Below are 8,120 nucleotides of genomic sequence, written 5' to 3'. Positions count from 1 at the left end.
TGGAAGCCCAAGTATGCTTTCAATTTCGAGGACGAAATTTTTTTTAAGGGGGGGAGATTGTGAAATCCCACCTAATCCTAACCTTGTTGTTGTGCCGAATGTATACATACCATATGCATTGTTTGATTTATTCTTTGTCATATGAGTTGCCTAGTTTCGTTTGGTAGACGTTTACCTCGAAGCTGATCTATTCTCTCTACAATTTCTTCTTGTGCCTCCCATTTCCTTTGATAGGAGGGTGATCTTAAATCATTCCCATGACTGATCCTTCTATCCCTGTTGTTCTAGAGTGGATCTCAATACACTCTATAAACTTGTAAATTCTCCACATGATGATTTCGAAGAGAAATCAAATGTGATCTCCATGAATTGTTATTCCTTCTAATTGTTTCAAGACTTCAAACTTTTCATCTCCTATTCTTCGACCAAAGATTAGTAATCTCTCTTGTGTTGTATTGATCTACTCTTGCTATGATTTATTCTTTGTGATTGAGATTACGAAGAAGATGCTGCATCCTTGCAACCATCTCTTCTACAATCTCCTTTCATTCTTAAGGTTTTATGATCTTCATATTGATCTTCGCCATGATCCTTGTGAAATCTTCATGAAGCCATGATCATACTTTCGATTTGATTTCAAAGCATGTTAGATTTACTCCCCTGTTTTCTTACAAAAGTCTTATCGTTATTTGTTTTCCCGTAGATTTTAAGAGAAAGAAGTCCAGTTAGAAGCCAAGTACCACCATCTCTTTAGAAGCCTAGTACTCTCCCAATTTTGAGGAGGAAATTATTTTAAAGGGGGGGAGAATGTGAAATCCAGCCCAAAACCTAAATTAGACACCCTATTTGTTTTGGATGAAGAAGAACTTGTTTGATGTTTGACCTTGAAGTTGGACCTTGAGTATGGTGTTGATATGTTTAGAAGGTCCTAGGAAGTCAAGTCGGACCTCTCCCTTAGTGTAGATTTGAAAACCCATAGAAAATTGATGATGGAATTCCCTACTTGAAGAGCTTGGTTGATTTAGAAAAGAGAATGCACCTTGATGAAGAGAAGATTGGTTGATGACCTTAGAGCATGGTTAGATATGATTTAAAGCCATTTTCCTATGCTAGGTAAGTTATAGTTGTTGTGTAGAAAATTTCGTTTGATTCCGATAAGAGAAAGGCCCTCAAATCCCTATTTTAGGCTATGCTTGTCAACTGGGTCGAGTGCCTGGGTCGACTGGGCCATGCTACCCACCCACTCGACCCAAGTAAACAGAATCCGAGCAGAATCTTCTGTTTAGGTCCTTATTGCTATATATACCTCATAACTTCGTGTTTTTAGTATCCCTAGCCTCCAAAACACCTAGAGAACGAAGGAAACTCATCTCCAAGCCTCCTTTGGTGTAGAAGAAGATCTACATTCAACTCTCAAGCTTTCTCTCTCTTGTTCTTCAATCAAAGGTTAGTATTCAATCTATTATGCTATTGATTCATTCTTACTATGATCATTCTCTTCTCTGATCTGAGATTATGAGGAAGATATTGCATCTCTGCAATCATATCTTCTACAATCTCTTCTCTTTCTATAAGCTATGATTTCATATTCATTCTTTACATGATTTTCATGATTTCTTCTTAAACTATGATCATGTTCTTATTTCGATTTCTTCTAGCATATTAGATGCATCTTTATGATCATTCTTACTCTTGATTTACTGTGTTCATGTACTAGAATGAGATCTCATCATCTCTAGTTCATCTCTTTCATTCATAGCTTGTTTTCAATGAAAACCATGTTGTTTTCCAAATTAGAAAGTCTTGTTTTCCAAAATAGAAACTATGATTCTAAATTAGTAAGTAATGGTTTTAATGGTGGTTTGATGTCTAAATTATGCTTTTTAGTCTTAGACTACTGTGTTAGACATTCCCTCCAAGTTTCGTCGCATTCCGGTTTGTGTAGCATAGGTTTCGGATCAAGATTCTCTTTTTATTTCCGGATTTGCTCTTGGGCAGATTGCCTAGGTCGACTAGAGCACTCAACCCAACCAATCAACCCGCAAGAACAAGCAACTCTATTTTTCATCCGTTTCGACTCCAATCTTTTGGAATCACTTCTTATGACCTATACATGTTTTGTCAAGCTTGTTTAGGTGATTTTGGATCTGTTCTATGATTTCTTATTTGAAGACTATAAGTTCGGATTACGAGGTGAGTATTCCAACTCACAATATGCCTATTTACATGTCTTTATGTATTATGACATGAATGCATGATTTAGCTACTGTTATGTTAGTTTCCATTATGATATGAATGCTGTAAGTACAGTAGGATCTTATTTCCTTATTTACTTTATGTACTTGATCATGAATGAATACTCATTCATGTATGTTTCTTATTCATTTAATCTTGTCTTATTATACTCTTCTATTTGAGATATGACTGAATTATGATTGTGATTGTTTAGGTATGATTTGGGATTGGGGAATGTCCTTTTGACATTTCTGTCCTTGGACCTCATTGGGAGTAGTATGGGATATTTCCAATGTTGCCCTTTGACGCTTTCCCGGATTATTTGTTGTCATACCTAGGACTTGTCTAGCAATGTTTGGCTAGGTTATACCCCTGTTATATCAGACCCGATTCGGAAGGGTATTGAGACCGAACGACCCGTGGTAGCAATGGGGATTCATGGGCGCTCAAGACCGGTAACCAACCCGTGAGGGGACATGAATCACATTGTGGGGGCCATTTATGGGTAGGGTTGCATATGGATAGACTTGGGCTCATGGGCGTTCAAGACCGGTAACCAACCCGTGAGAGGACATGAGAGCTTCCCGTTTACTATATGTGGATGACCTATAGGGTTGATGAGTCCGTAGTCTGGGACTATGCTGACTCTAGTGTGAAGGATACCGGAAAGGATCGCCAGGGGTGAGGAATGGACGTATCTGGATCTGAGTTGATATGACTAAGTAGAAGACTTGCATTGGGCTAGGCTTTACCTTGACATGCGCCAATACTTAGACCAAACGGTTATGTGAGAGAGCGGTGACTTAACCCCCAGCCATGGATTGTCCAAGATGGATGAAGGACCCTTTGCCAACCGGCGTTGTGAGATGAGACCTACCCAAAGAAGTATGGTGCTATGACTTAAAGCATGTGTGCCAATAGAGACCAGCATACATATATAGAGTTAGAAGCATATTTGCATATATTGTTTCATATCATTGCATATATGTTTGCTTGTGAATGCATGTGAAGATGCTTATTGTGTTTGGATTACTTGCTAAGTTCTTTTGAGCTTACCCTTCGGGGGACTTGTTTTTAGATGACATTGCAGGTACGAAAGAGAACCCGTGCACCAGCACGGAGAACCTTTCCTTATATGGTACAGCTCCGGATGTCCTTGGACAAGGTAATGAACAGCGAGGCAGCCAACACTCGGATTTGGGCTGCATTGATGGCTCCTATTGATGGCAACCGGCATCGTCTTATTCGCCGATGGGATCGTGCGCTAGATGCTGATCTGAAGCTTCAAGAGCATGACCCTAAAGTGAAGAGGATGAAGACTAAAGAAGAAGAAGAGCCGACTGAAGAAGTGGATTAGATTCTCTTGTTTCTTCTAGACTTTTATTTTACTTGTATTAGCTTAGAGCTTGCTTTAGATTTCGATCTACCTTCCGCATATGTTGTGGGGTATATTTCCGCTATACTCTACAGTTGTCTTTTGATTTGGTATCTTGTTATTCCGCACTCTGATATTCTTTAGTGATCCTTCTGTGATCCTTTCTTGACTTTTATTATTAACTTATTAGAATACAATGATTTGTTCTTGCTTTTGATTATGTTATTGTGCTAAATGGATATGATCGTTCCTAAACTTGATCTTTTGGGTTGTGGATCACTCCCCCGGGTAACCCAGATAGGGTATAGGCTGGGTGTATTTGGGCGGGATGTGACATTAAGTGTGGGGGTGCCTATATTCCCTTAATCTTTGTGGGGGGGGGTGTGTCTTGGAATCCCTCTCCCTCCCCCCCCTTCCGCCGAAAAAAAAAAGAAAGAAATAATAATTTTGGGTTTTTTTCTTTCACACACCCCCACCCCACACCACCCCCCCCCCCGGGGGGGGGGGGGGGTGGGGTGGGTGGTCGTGGCTAATGTAAAAAAAAATTTTATTATGTAGGAGTGTTTTTTTTTTTTTTTCTTTTTTTTTTTTTTTTTTTTTTTTTTTTTTCTTGTTGGGGAGCTAGGGGGGGGGGGGGGTGGTTTATTTTTTTTTTTTTATTTTATTTAATCATACTTATTTAATTAAAGAGAGCTAATTGAGTATTTTTGTGTATTTTTTAGGAATAAGGTGATTTTGGATATTAGAGATAATATGGAGTAAAGTTGGCAAATATATTAGATATTGGTGGATTGTAAATCATGGCATTCAATCTTGCTGCCCAAGAAATCATGAAAAGTGAGATCTTAGCCAAATTGGAAACAGGTGGAGGTCTAAGGAACAAAAATGGTAATAAATCTAAAAATCGGGTAAACAAACCTACCTTCAGTATTTTGGGCATATCTCTCTCTTATGAGCTTGGATTGCAGTGATTCAAGATGCTATGGAACAATATTGAAAATATCTACAACTTTTTAGTTTTGAGTTTTCCAAAATCCAAAAGAATAAAGGTCAAATCGACGGGTAAAGAGGGGGGATTCATTGTGTGCGAGAGACATAACAGAGAAGCCAGCCACAGAGAAGAAAAGAAGACGGCGAATGTGGCTCTCATCTCTCTCATTGCTGAAGAAGAAGACCACATCTCTCTCTCTCTCTCTCTCTCTCTCTCTCTCTCTCTCTCTCTCTCTCTCTCTCTCTCTCTCTCTCTCTCTCTCTCTCCCTATGTTTCATCTTTACTTTTCTTATGAACTTTGTGATAATGAGTAGCTAGTTCCTTTTCTTTGGGATGTAGATGAACCATGCTTATTTCATTATTTTGATTGTTCTATATCTTCTAGTTGATTGTGTTTGAGTTTGGCCAAAGATGTTCTATAGCTCAGAAAACTAAGCGTGCCAAGCTTCTGTGAAGGATGATAGTCTTGCGAAGATAGGGCATACCTAGGAAGACCATCCCTAATTTGCTTTGAAGTGTAGAGTTATATCGGTTAGGGAAAAGCATTGGGGATTCGAAATCCCAAAGATCTTCACATATTCATAGTTAATGTTTTTGCATTAATTGGTAGATTTAGTTTAAATTTAGTTTAGTTGAATTCAATCTTAGTGACTTAGCCTTTTAGTTCCCCATAGTTCGACCCCGTACTTTCTGCTTGCTAGATTAGTATAGGATTTTATTTTTGATTGGTTAGCGACACGATCAAATTTTGTAGTGGCTTGATTTTGTTCTCTTTTTAACTTTAAACCTCTAGGGTTGTTTCTAACTTTGAATCGTTATGTTGTTAGGACTCTTGACAAGTTTGAACTCATCCTTTGACCTATTCTTCAAAGGTTGTAAATTGATAATAAGGTGAGGACATTCACTAACACATAAGCCTAGTTACATTCTCTTTTATAATAGGACTTGAATGTATGTTTTATGTTGCTATTTTATGGTTTAAGAATGATTAATATGACTTTATAATTTCAGAAGATAGTTGATCAATAATGTTATGCATATTTGTTAAGTAGGTGACTGTTTGGATTTGGAATGCATTATGACATGATAATGTGATTGGAATCATATTGTAATGCAAATGTTAGGTTGTGATTGTGAATTGGGGGATACCATTTGGGTGTTTCTGTCCTAGGACATTAGTGGAGGTGGTATGGGACACAATCCTATAATGCCCCTTGGCGCTTTTCATGATCATTGGATGTCATAACTAGGAAGTCTAGAAGTGTTTGGTTAGAAACCCGGTCATATCACACCCTATCGGCATGGGTATTGATGTCGAGTGACCCGTGGCAGCAATGTGGGGTGTGGGAGCTCAACACCGGTAGCCAAGCCGTCAGAGGACACAACCACATTGTGGGGGCCATTCATTGGTAGGGTCACGTCATAATAGACTTGGGCTCAAGGGTGCTTAAAACCGGTAGACAACCTGTGAGAGGACATAAGAACTTCCCATATATTATATGTGGAAGACCAATAGGGTTAAGAGCCCATAGTCTGAGCTGGTTGGTGCCATAGGATACAATGACTCTAGTGGTAAAGGATACCGAACCAATTGTGAGAGGCATGAGGGGAAGTATCTGACCCTAGGTTGATGCGACTCAGTAGATGTGTGAAACCCAGCCCTAACCTTGACCCGGAAACCCTTTTGTTTGTAGGACCGATGACCTGGAGTAAAGGAAGAAGTCAACTGTGGGCCATCTCAGTGGAAGATATGAAGTTTAACTCTGAGCCCATGGATGTTGATGTTAATGTTCCAATTATGGAAACATGCTTTGAACTAGAAAGGAAATTGCACCTGACTGAAGATGAGATTAGTTGAAAGGCTTGGAGTATTATCTGACTTGGTTCGAAGGCATTTCTACACCCTAGGTATGTCACTTGATGTGTGTGTAAAAGCTCTTTAGGTTTGGTGTTCATTTGATCCTCCAATTCCCTGTTTGGGCCTTGCTAACCTGATTGGTCGATTGATTGGTCGACTAGGCCGTCGACCAACCAGTGTGTTAAATCCGAGAAAATCTAATTTTAGGGTTTTTCACTTTCTATTTAAGCACACTTCGTGTTTCTTAGTATCTTCTACCTCCAAAACACTCAAAGAACGTGGGAAGACTAGTTCGAAACTCTCTTTGGTGATTTCGAAGAATTCTCTGCAAGATCTGAAGTCTCTCATCTCCGATCTGCCAATTCAAGGTTAGTAATGTCTTCGGTGTCATGATTTATCTTTTGATCTTGTTCTTGGTCGAGATTGAGAAGAAGATGTTGCATCCTTGCAACCATCTCTTCCATGATCTCATTCTTTTCTTAAGGGTTTATGATCAACATAGGGATCTCAACCCTAATCCTTGTAAGACCCTTTTGAAACCGTAATTCTTCTTATGGATCTAATTTCTTGGCCGACTGAATCTAATTTCATGACATACTTGTGTTTGATTCTGATTACCTTTTCTTGGATGAGATCTAATCATCCCTAGTCTTTTTGTGATTTCATAGTGTCTTTTTTGTCGAATTCTAGGGTTTTCACCCAATTGGGGAAACCATGATTTCAAATTGGAAGGTAGTGTTTTTAATCATTATTAGTGCCTAATCTTTGCTCCATTAGTGTTAGAATACTATTCTACAGTTTTCCTCCAAGTTTCGTGAAGTTCCGAACCCTGTAGATTGAGTTTCGGATCAAATTTCTTGTATTTGCTTCGTACTGACCCTGTTGGTCGACTGGGTCAGTAGACCAACCAATCGACCAATGAAGTCAGAATCTCTATTTTTTGCTCAACTTGACTCGTTTGCTTTCGAATCTTGTAGGCTTCTTTCCTAATGTTGTATCTATGATTGTTAGGGGTTTAATTGCTAAGTTTGGAACCTCTCTCTTTGATCTTTGGATTATCTTCGACGATAATTAAGGTAAGGACAGTTATTTCATAATAACATAGATCACGTATATTTTGGTTTCTAATTTAAGAAACTCTGAGTTTAACTACTGATATTGTATTTTATACTTATGATGTATTACTGTAAGTACAGTAGCACTTTACTTATGTTTTCTTTTTCATTATTCAAGCTTATATGAAATGCTTATTACTGGATATTGTTTAATGATTGGATCATGCTTTTACATCCTCTTTTGTATGATGAGGTGTTGATTGTGTATGTCTTGACCGATTTGAGAATGTGATTGATTAAGTATGATTTGGGATTGGGAGGTGTCCTTTTGACATTTCTGTCCTTGGACATTGAAGGGAATAGTATGGAATGTTCTCCGAAGATGCCCATTGACACCTTCCTAAATTGTTGGTTGTCATACCTAGGACTGTCTAGCAGTGTTTGGCTAGGATGTCCCCGTTATATCAGACCCTAGTCGGAAGGGTATTGAGACCGAACGACCCGTGGTAGCAATGGGGATTCTTGGGCGCTCAAGACCGGTAACCAACCCGTGAGAGGACAGGAATCACATTGTGGGGGCCATTTATTGGGAGGGTTGCATATGGA

The sequence above is a fragment of the Hakea prostrata genome, unplaced genomic scaffold, assembly GCF_041222555.1.
Source record: "Hakea prostrata isolate BN-2017 unplaced genomic scaffold, UWA_Hpros_2 contig_4, whole genome shotgun sequence".
Taxonomy (NCBI): domain Eukaryota; kingdom Viridiplantae; phylum Streptophyta; class Magnoliopsida; order Proteales; family Proteaceae; genus Hakea; species Hakea prostrata.
The sequence above is the reverse complement of the archived record's forward strand: the minus strand, read 5'-3'. Positions refer to the sequence as shown.